Source organism: Myodes glareolus, chromosome 9 (genome assembly GCF_982192425.1).
Source record: "Myodes glareolus chromosome 9, mMyoGla1.1, whole genome shotgun sequence".
Taxonomy (NCBI): domain Eukaryota; kingdom Metazoa; phylum Chordata; class Mammalia; order Rodentia; family Cricetidae; genus Myodes; species Myodes glareolus.
In genome coordinates this window covers 40,530,717-40,540,919 of record NC_142034.1, presented here as the reverse complement: position 1 = coordinate 40,540,919, position 10,203 = coordinate 40,530,717, and the positions used below count along the sequence as shown (strand labels likewise).

The 10,203-nt window shown below is 44.7% G+C and overlaps 1 non-coding gene across 1 annotated transcript; it reads left to right on the top strand.

Annotated features, from left to right (window-relative positions):
• Positions 1-8,962: 8,962 nt before the first annotated feature.
• On the top strand, positions 8,963-9,066 carry LOC146893214 (U6 spliceosomal RNA). Its single transcript, XR_015003942.2, has one exon. It is a non-coding gene; the product is annotated as a U6 spliceosomal RNA (small nuclear RNA).
• Positions 9,067-10,203: the final 1,137 nt, after the last annotated feature.

Sequence of the window (10,203 nt, the reverse complement as noted above, 5' to 3'; positions counted from 1 at the left end):
CAGCTGTTGTCCCGCCTACATATGAAGATGCTGCAGCTGCAGAGGTCAAACATCATCTCCCCAGTCAGGCAGGGATGGCATATGGCACATACCTTTAATCCCGACGTTTGGGAAGCAGAAGCAGACGCAGGAGGATCTCTGTGAGCTCAAGGCCAGACTGGTCTACAGAGCTAGTTCTTGGAAAGTCAAGACTATACACAAAGTAACCCTGTCTCGAAAAAAACAAACAAAAAATCCTATGCCCAGCTGGGTGAGTCTGATGGGGCACACCTGAAGTGCCAACATCCTGGGGCTTCCTGGGGTTGCAGGGGTGGGATTCAAATACAAGGTCTGCCTAACTTCAAACCTGTGCTAATTTAGGCACTCAAATGCTCCTTACGGGTTCCTATTTAGTGTCGTGCACCGAGCTAAGTATTTAAACAAGAGGCATTGACCTTGAAAGGATCCCTTGGTTAGTGCCTCTGTCAGCTACATCCTCTATTCGGGCCCATAACTCCTGGCTAAAGCACTCCAGCAGGGGAGGAGAGTGTGGGAGCAGCCACTGGCTCCTGCTCCGTGCTTGCTGTTTTTTCATGTACTATATCACAAGGCTTCAGTCAGCTCAGCAGGGAACGTGCGGCTGAGACCTAGCCAGTGAACCTGTTCTACAGCCCAAGAGCCCCGTTTATGGCCTGTGCACCTAGCTAAAGGCTACATTTTAAAGCCTCTGCTGCAATGAAGTGTACCCATAGGGCTGGATTCTGCCTGAAGAAAAGTTAGAGGGAATCACTCAACCGGACCTGTGGGACAGGTTTCCTCACAGGAAGCAGTGAGGTTGCTGAAGTGGGCCCTTTCTCTGTGTCTCCCGCCTCCCACCCGGAACTCAGGGATGGTGGTTGATGCTTCAGAGGGCATCGTGGGTTACCAGGCAACCTTGAGGATGAAACTCAGATGCTCAACTGAGTGCGGTGGAGCATACCTGGAATCCCAGAAAACTTGCCAGGAGAGCTTGAGCTACATAGCGAGACCCTGTCCCAAAACAACCCTCACCAAGAAACCGGTACTGTCTGAAGAGTTAAGAGCCGGGGCTCCAGGTGATATGAGAATGCCCAACTCCTGAGCTCGGTGCTTCTGGACTTGAAAGAGAAACAAATTTCTGCATCACTTTCAAGTTGGTACTATTTCCCATCTCAGTTCTCTGGCACATGCACAGAGGTCGAGGAATGAGTTCTCTCCTCCTACTACGTGGGTCCCTGGGATCAAACTCAGATCCTCAGGCGTGGTGGCAAACACCTTTACTCACCGAGCCATCTCACCAGCCCTGTTTTTGTTCAATTTGTGTATAGTCATTAAGACTTGTTGAACATCCTTTGAGGAATGTGACTTAGAAAGCCGCAAAAGCATACAAAACCATTGCAAAGACACATAATGCTACTCTGTCTGGAGAAGCCCACATCGTCCTTTAGACATGTTCTGTCTTCTCCCTGAATGCCTTTCTAAATAATGACTTTTTGTTTTAGCTCTGACTTGTCCTGAAACTCTTTTCTGTGCTGGAATGAAGGCTCCAGCGTGGCCAGAGTGGAAGTACCTATTGGGGCTAGGCTCCTGAAGGTGCTCGCAGTGGTAGTCGGAACCCGGAAGTCCCCTACACACACACTGCTGGGTTTCCCCACCATTCCCATTTGGAAACTGTGGCTACTGTCCACAGATCTCACTGTTAAAGGAGAGAAGCAGGGTCAGGCAGTGGTGGCACACACTTTTAGTCCCAGCACTCGGGAGGCAGAGGCAGACGAATCTCTGTGAATTCAAGGCCAGCCTGGTCTACAGAGCTAGTGCCAGGACAGGCTCCAAAGCTACACAGAGAAACCCTGTTTCAGGAAAAAGAAAGAAAGGAAGGAAGGAAGGAAGAGAGAAAGAGAGAGAGAGAGAGAGAGAGAGAGAGAGAGAGAGAGAGAGAGAAAGAAAGAAAGAAAGAAAGAAAGAAAGAAAGAAAGAAAGAAAGAAAGAAAAAAAAAGAAGATTCATTCAAACTTGAATCTTGAATCTTTAGGGCCTCAAAAACCTACAATCACGTCTTTGCTTCAGTAAGAGGATGCAGAACAACTCACTCTCAGGATTCACAGGGCCCAAGAATTGCGGTAGAACTGAAAATGGCTAGCGGCTTCTCCATCCCTTGTTCTTTTCTTAGGTAAGCACACCACAAAGCCAACTGTGATGCTACACGCATGCAACCTGTGCTCTTGGGAAGATCATGAATTTGGGACCAGCTTCAGCTCCATAGTAAGAGCCCATCTCCAAAAATACATATGAGGGAGAGGGAGACATCACAGCAGATCCCTGCATCTACCTATGCACTCTAGAAGGTAATTATCCCCAAAGCAGGCAGAAGACACACTGCTAACCCCCGTCGGACACTTCCTCTGGCTCTAAGTTCCAAGCTGCCACTTTTTCCAAGGCGCTGAGAGAGAAGCCCACATAAGGAACAGTTATGTGGGTCTGTCATTTGTTCTGTTAATACGGTGTGTTACATCAGCTGACGCTGGGGTAAGTCACGCTGTATGTGATGTTAGACTTGGTTTCCTAATTTCATTCTCACTCAAACTCAGCAGGTGCCCTTTTCTCAGCAATACATGTACTTACCTAATCCTCGGAATGTTCTGGAGGCTGGATCATGTTGTCTAGAAAAGCCGCTTTTCCAGTGCTCTTTCACAAAGTCCTGATTTTAGCCATCTTAGCCCCACTAACTCAAGTTCCCCAATGTCACTCCTAGGGCAGAGACTGAGAGAACACCACTAAAAGGAGCCAGGAAAGTCAACACTAGCCACAGTCTCCACACTCTGTGCCCCCATGAGCACAGGCAAAGCCAGAGCAGTGTTAACGTCTCTCCACCACTGGAACGCAAACTGTCACTTGATTTTACTCTGTCCGTATTAAAAACTGTGTATCTGACCCATCTCTTATGCACACAATAGATAATAAAAGTAACTAGTTGCTAAGCCCAAAGAATGGGCTGAGCACTCTGGGAAGCAATTTAACAGCCATTTCTCTCTTTTAGAGAAAAGGGATGTAGAGACTGAAGTAATGGCCTTGGGACAGACGGTGCCCCCAGGAGCAGGGATGAAGTCAGATCCCGCATCCCACTGTGGTGCCCGAGTCAGCTGCTGACATCACTGCCCTCCCTAGAGGCGACTCTATGATGGAGGGCTTTCCAGCATTCTCCTCCTCACAGGCTCGCCTATTGTGTTCCCCCATTGAGTTGGGGTGTAGTACAGAAAAGAAGAGCTTTGGAGGCTGAAGTTTAGTGAAAACACAGAACCGAGCTAGACGGCGACGCACAAGCCGCCGTGAGAAGTTTCTTCAGTGGTAGCACCTTCCAGAAGGTATCTGAATATATGGGGGAGGGGGCCCGTTTTGTTTCTATAAGGAATGCCGTGTGGTACCAGCTATCAGTGCCTGCGTTCCAAAGGCAGGAAGCATCCTAGAGAAGAGGGAACAGTCGAACTCAATGAACAATGCTGCCCTTATTGGTAGCACTTCATCTCACAAACACTACCCTGTAGTCATTCCGCCCTGGACAGCCCCAGAGCCACGGCACAGGAAAGATTCTCTGCCTTCAAAGCCTTCTGTTCCACACCATGAGGGTTCTATGTGGCACCTGCCAGGTGAACATATGGCTCAACCCTTTTTCTCAACCTCTGTAACTAAATCTATCTCCAAGGCATGGCCAAGAGCCAGATTCAAATGCACAGGCTATTTGTCCAACAAGACACTCAGCCCTGTGCTGGCCCCGGGCAGTGGGCAAAGAGGAGGTGGTGCCATCTGATTCCTGGACCAAGCACTTGGAAAATATTGACAAAGTTCCAGACAAGAGGAAACTGCCATCGTTTCTCATTGTGGCTGTCATCATTTCGGTTCCGTACTGTCGAGGACTCCGCTGAGCATGGAGAACATGGCAGGCCATGCTCATGGGGAAAGGACACCCATGGCGGGTAACATCCAGAGGCTCTGGGGAAATGCCAGCACCCTGGCTCTTCCTTTCTCTGTGCCCTTACATACAATATCCTCCTGCAATGACCTAGTTCGGGTCTCCAAGTCTGATGGTTAATACTGTGGTAAGATCGAGACTCACCCAGGAGACAAGCCTTTGGGCATGTCTGGGTAGGGATTTCTAGACTAAAATAAGTGGAATAACAAGACTCACCCTAAATATGGACAGCATTATCCCATGGACTGGGGGGCCGGACTGGATAAAAAGGAGAAAGTGCACTGTGGCCAATTGCTTCATGTTTCTGCCACCATGCCTTCCTGCCATGCTGTACTGCACCCCTGTGAAACAGAGCAAACCTTGTTTCCTTTCTTCAGGTGCTCCCGTCAGACACCGTCACAGCAATAAGAACAGTAACGAGAACGTCAAAAGTTATACATAGAAGAGAGCAGAGTGGTCAGGAACCTACAGTTAGCCCCGCGTAGGGATCACTTAGCAGGGTATGCCTTTCACTAAAGCCACCTAAAGCCCAGGATCAGATTCTGCTCTTTTCCTATACTGAGACTCCTCAACATCCCATGGTTATATTCTGATAAACCCGTCATAAGTCAGAATGCATTCAAAGGGCTGGAGAGATGGCTCAACAGTTGAAAGTACCAGATGCTCTTCAGAGGATCCAAGTTTGACTCACAGCACCCACATGGCAGCTCACAACCACCTGTAACTCCAGTGCCATGGAATAAGGCTCCATCTTTGGACTTCTGAAGCTACCAGGCACACGGTGGTGCCCAGACATATGTGCAGGCAAAAAACCCACACACATAAAAAAATTAAAAATTTTCATTAAAAGATTAAATTGTTGGATATTTTTTAAAGCATTTAATATCCCTAACCTACCAACCAGTACACCACCTATGCTTTACCTTCGTGCTTGGGTGGCTAACTGGAGATTGGGCCTCTATCGCTGCTCAGCCTCACTAGAGGGGGGGTGTAATGCTTATCGTTGGCCTTGAAAAAAGATCAAGACTCAGAAATTGAAGTGTCATTTCTACTAAATGCATATCACTTTCCACCACCTTAAGGTTGAAGTATCATAAATCAAACCATAAATTAGGGACAATCTGCACAGTCTAAACATCTGTCCAGGAAAAAAATATGATTGAAGATTAATTCACGGAGCACTTGATTTCCTCATTGGTAATCTCAAAGACCCCAATCTAGAACAGAACAAGAAAAGGAAGGCTATTTACAGAGTCACCACGAATGCCCTTAATGACTGTATCCTTGTTCCCCTAGATCTCTTTGACAATTATACAGGCAGCTGTAAAGGAAGAGTGAATGGATTGTTACAAGGCCTTAATACCTAGAGATATTAAGCTGAGTTACGTTCATGAGCCAAACCCCTGAGATGGCAGCGGTACTGATGGAGGCTGGGAGGGTAGTTATGTCTGACTATGAGAAAGGATCAAAACATAAAGCCATAGTGATGGCACCAATAAAGTGATTGCAGAGAGATAGTTATTGCTATAGAAAGGATTGTAAAAGAAAAAAGAGGAGAGAAACAAATAGGAGAATGGCAGATAGGGGGATAACGACTCTTGGCCCCATGATACTTTAACAGAAACCAGGAGATTTATAAAACAATCTTAGGATAAGGGCTTTTTTTATTTTTAAGAGAACTGTCATGAATTTTTTATGTACTTATAAGTTGGATTCTCTCCAAAAGATAGACGAATGAGCTAGACAAATTGCATTAAAACTACAGAGGTCTGGCAGTTCCAGTGCACAGCGACTCTTCCTAACTTGGACTACCCGCCACCTCACCCCAATTTACAGACATAAAAATGCTTCGGAAGACAGACAGCTCACAACGAGAAGATCATTTTCCATCTATTCAGGTGGCTATAGCCAGGAGTAACTGTTGGTGAAGATGCAGAGGGACGTGGGCTCCTTGCCCATCATTGCTGGGCCTGTAAAACGTATGGAGATGCCGAAAAAAAATTAAAAACACAACTGTCACATGACCCACCATTCCACTTCCAGTTTCGATACAAAAGGACTGAAAGTGAAGAATGCGCTCTGCCCTACTGTGCCAAAAACCAGAAACAAGAGAACTATGCCGTGCTTGAGTCCATCCAGACAGCTTCCCGTAGATGGGGACTTGGAAATGTGTCTCAAGAGAACAAAGATGTGGTAGCAGAAAGCAGTGGGACCATGTCTTCAAAATGCCGAGGAGAAGAGAAAAGTGAGCGCTCTCTACCCAGGCAAACTGCCATCAGATGGTCAAGGGCAACAGAGACATTCTGAGGGACGCACAGGACACTCCTTCCACGGTGCCCTGCAGGGCCGAGGAGGAAGGCTGCGGCATCAAAGTGGCCCCAAGAGGAAGAAGACAGCAGTAGGACAGTAGGAAGGCCAACAGCAGTGAGGGGAGGAGTGAACCCACGTAGACTCTAGATACTGATTAAGAACATGTTTCAGGAGCCTGGAGAGATGGCTCAGTAGTCAAGGACACTTGTTTTTGCAAAGGACCCCGGTTCAATTCCCAGCATCCGCTTGGTGGTTCACAATCACCCATAACTCCAGTTTCAGGGGATCTGGCACCCTCTTCTGACCTCCATGGGCACCAAAAGCATTTAAGCAGCACACATGTATACACGCAGACAAAATACTCACACCTAATAAAAAAATTATAAAGAATACATTTTTTAAAAGTGTTAGGGGTTTGTCTCACTGGGAAGTTTTATCAAAAGCAGAACATATGCCCAGTAAGAACTCAGGCCCTGGGTCTGAGTTCCAGCAACACACACACACATGCACACACACACATGTGCACGCATATGCACAGGTATATACACTGTCCCTAATAAGCATTCATGCACCACACACAAAAAAAAATCTTGTTTTTTTTTAATTTTTAAAAAGCATTTTGGAAGGACAAAAATTATAGATCCAACTGTCAAGTATGCAAGTTTTTATTTATCACAATTGTGACTATCATTACACACAATAGTGTCATGTGACACTTTTATATAAATGTGTGTGCAAATGTATATATGTATCAAGTACATTGAACATATTCCCTGCCACAAACACCTCTATGCTGTTTTTAATCCTGACTTGGGAATTGGATTATTCCTGTTCTTCAGGACCCTAAGGTACATTGTTGTTTGAAATCTCCTTGAGCTTTTAATGTAAGCACTTGTAGCTGTAAACTTCCCTCTTAGGGCTGCTTTCATTGTAACATGGGTTTGGGATGTTGTGCTTTCATTTAATTCTAGGAGTTTTTATTTCCTTCTTGATTCCTCCAGTGACATGTTATTCAATGGGGTATTTCTCAATACCCACGAGTTTGTGTGTGTTCCATTAAATTCTCTTGCAGTGGATTTTTAGTTTTAGTCCATTGCAGTCAGATATAGAGGTCAAAAAACAACCTGAGGGAACTGTTTCTCTCCTTCCACCACACGTGTCCCAGGGAATCAACTCAGGTCATCAAGCTTGTTAGCAAGCAACTTTAAACACTGAGCCACCTTGCCTGCCCCGAATCCCCCTTTTTAAATCCAATCTTTTAGTACATGTCTTTTTTAACTTTTTTAAATATTTATTTATTATGCATACAATATTCTGTCTGTATATATGCCTACAGACCAGAAGAGGGCACCAGACCTCATTACAGATGGTTATGAGCCATCATGTGGTTGCTGGGAATTGAACTCAGGACCTCTGGAATAGCAGGCAATGCTCTTAACCACTGAGCCATCTCTCCAGCCCCAGTACATGTCTTTTGATTGGAGAATTGAGAACATTGATAATCAGGGATCAAAAGCTAGGTATTAATTCTTATTGTTTTGCTGTGTTTGGTTGCTTAAAACTTTTTTTAAAGTATGTGTGTGTGTATGCACGCACACACATGTATGTGTATGTGTATGTGTATGTGTACATGTGTCTGAATTTATGCACATGGCTACAATGCTGGTAGGGTTCAGAAGATGGCTTCAGATTGCTGAAGTTAAGAGTTACAGAGTATTTGCGAGTCACCCAATATTACTGGTGGGAACTGAAAGGTCCTCTACAAGAGCAAAGAATTCTTTTGGTGTTCATGGAGATGAGAAGGCGGCACCAGATTCCCTGAAGCTTGAGGTACATATGATTGAATCACCATGCAGGTGCTGGGAATTAAAACTGGGGCCTCTGGAAGAACAGGTTCTTTTACCTGTTGAACCCTCTCCCCAGTCCAGTCTTTTGTTTTTCACTATTTGTTTGTGTAACTTCCAGTGTAGGGTGTTTTATTTCCTCCTATTGCCTCATCTATGTGATTCTCCAGACTATCTTCTTGGCCTAGCGATCATCAATTCTTCTAGTCTGTTGATGTTAAAAGTTTTTCTTTCTTTTCCAATTATAATAGTTTTGCTAGGTATAGTAGTCTGGGTGGCAATTGTCTTTCATATCTTGAAAGACATTATTCCAAACCCTCTTGACTTTTAAGGATTTTATTGAGAATTCTGCTGTTATTCTTTCTGATGGGCCTGTCTTTATAATTTCTTTCTCTTTTGCAACTTTCAATATGGTTTCTTTCATCTTCAAACTTAGTGTTTTTTAACTGCAATATGACATAGGGGCCCTTTTCTAGTTTTGCATGTTGGGTGTTCCAAATGTCTCCTATATATGGATGGGCATCTCTACACCTAAATTTGGTCAATTTTTGTGATTATCTTATTGAAATTTTTCTATTCCTTTACTGTAAAATTATACATCTATGCCCATGATGCAAAGATTTCATCTTTTCATAGTGCCCCCAGAGATCTCATGTGTTGCTTGTGATTTATATAAATGGGAGTAGGGGCAGAGGAAGAGAGGATACCTCTGACTAAAGGGAGAATTACGAATAAAAAGAGGCAAATAAATCTATTAGGCAAACTAAATAATCAGCCTCTCTAGAGACGGATACACAGAGAACTCCACCAAAGAACAGTCTCATTTACATTCCCTGGGAAGATCTATCTAAAGGAAAATGAAAAAAGAATAAAGAAATGATACAGAGAAGATTAGCATGGCCCCTGTGCAAGGATGACACGCAAATTCATGAAGCATTCCATAATAAACCAGGCGCAAATGATTAGAGGTCTTGGGGCCGAAACAATCTCAACTGTCTCTCTCTACCCATAAAATGGTAGAAGCACCACCACTGTCAGCTCTGGGGTAGCCAGGCAGGAGCTGTGCTCAGCACTCTGACCTCGAGAATGAGCATGCAGCACATAAACCCTTTTTATCTGAGTAACAGCCAAATCTGCCATGCAGAGCACTGCACAGCTTGGAAACATCTCTGTGTATAGCAGGTAGAATCTGTCATGTGCCTGTGCAAGCCTAGTAGACCTGATCCTGCCGCCTGCCCAGGCAGGGAGCACAAAGTCACGGACATGGAGAAGGTGAAATTCCCTACAGAAAAGGAGAAATAGTGTGGGAGGTCCTTTTGTTTATGTGTTGCTTTTATTGGTTAATGAATAAAGAAACTGCCTTGGCCTGTTCATAGGGCAGAACTTAGGCAGGCAGGGAAAACAGGACTGAGTGCTGGGAGAAGAAAGGCGGAGACAAGATGTCATGGATCCGCTGCCAGAGATAGATATGCCAAAACTTTGCTGGTAAGCCATGACCTCGTGGTGATACACAGATTAATGGACATGGGTTAAATTAATATGTAAGAGTTAGCCAATAAGAAGCTAGAGCTAATGGGCCAAGCAGTGATTTAATTAATACAGTTTCTGTGTGATTATTTTGGGTCTAAGCTAGCCGGGCGGCCGGGGACAAACAAGCAGCCCTCTCCTACAACAATCCTCTCTAGAGACTAATAAACAGAGAACTTGCCCAAAGAACAGTCTCATTTACATTCCCTGGGAAGATCTATCAAAAGGAAAATGAAAAAAGAATAGAGAATGATAAAAAAAAAAAAAGAAAATAGAAATGAGAACAAAAGAGGGCAGAGCTGGTCTGCTTAACTGGCACTGAATATTTAAAAAAGAAGTGATAAAAGTGAATCCAAGCTAAACAGGGCTTCAGGGTCTGGATGTATGATTTTCAAACCAGCAGAGGAGGAAGAGGGGCACCGAACAAAACTGAACACAACAAAAAACAGTGAAAGAAGTGGGGTAGGGTAGAAAGATAGCTCAGCTGGTTAGGGAACTTGTCATATAGAAGTGGCAGTGAGAATCAAGGCCACAAAGTTATCCTCTGCCCTCACTTTG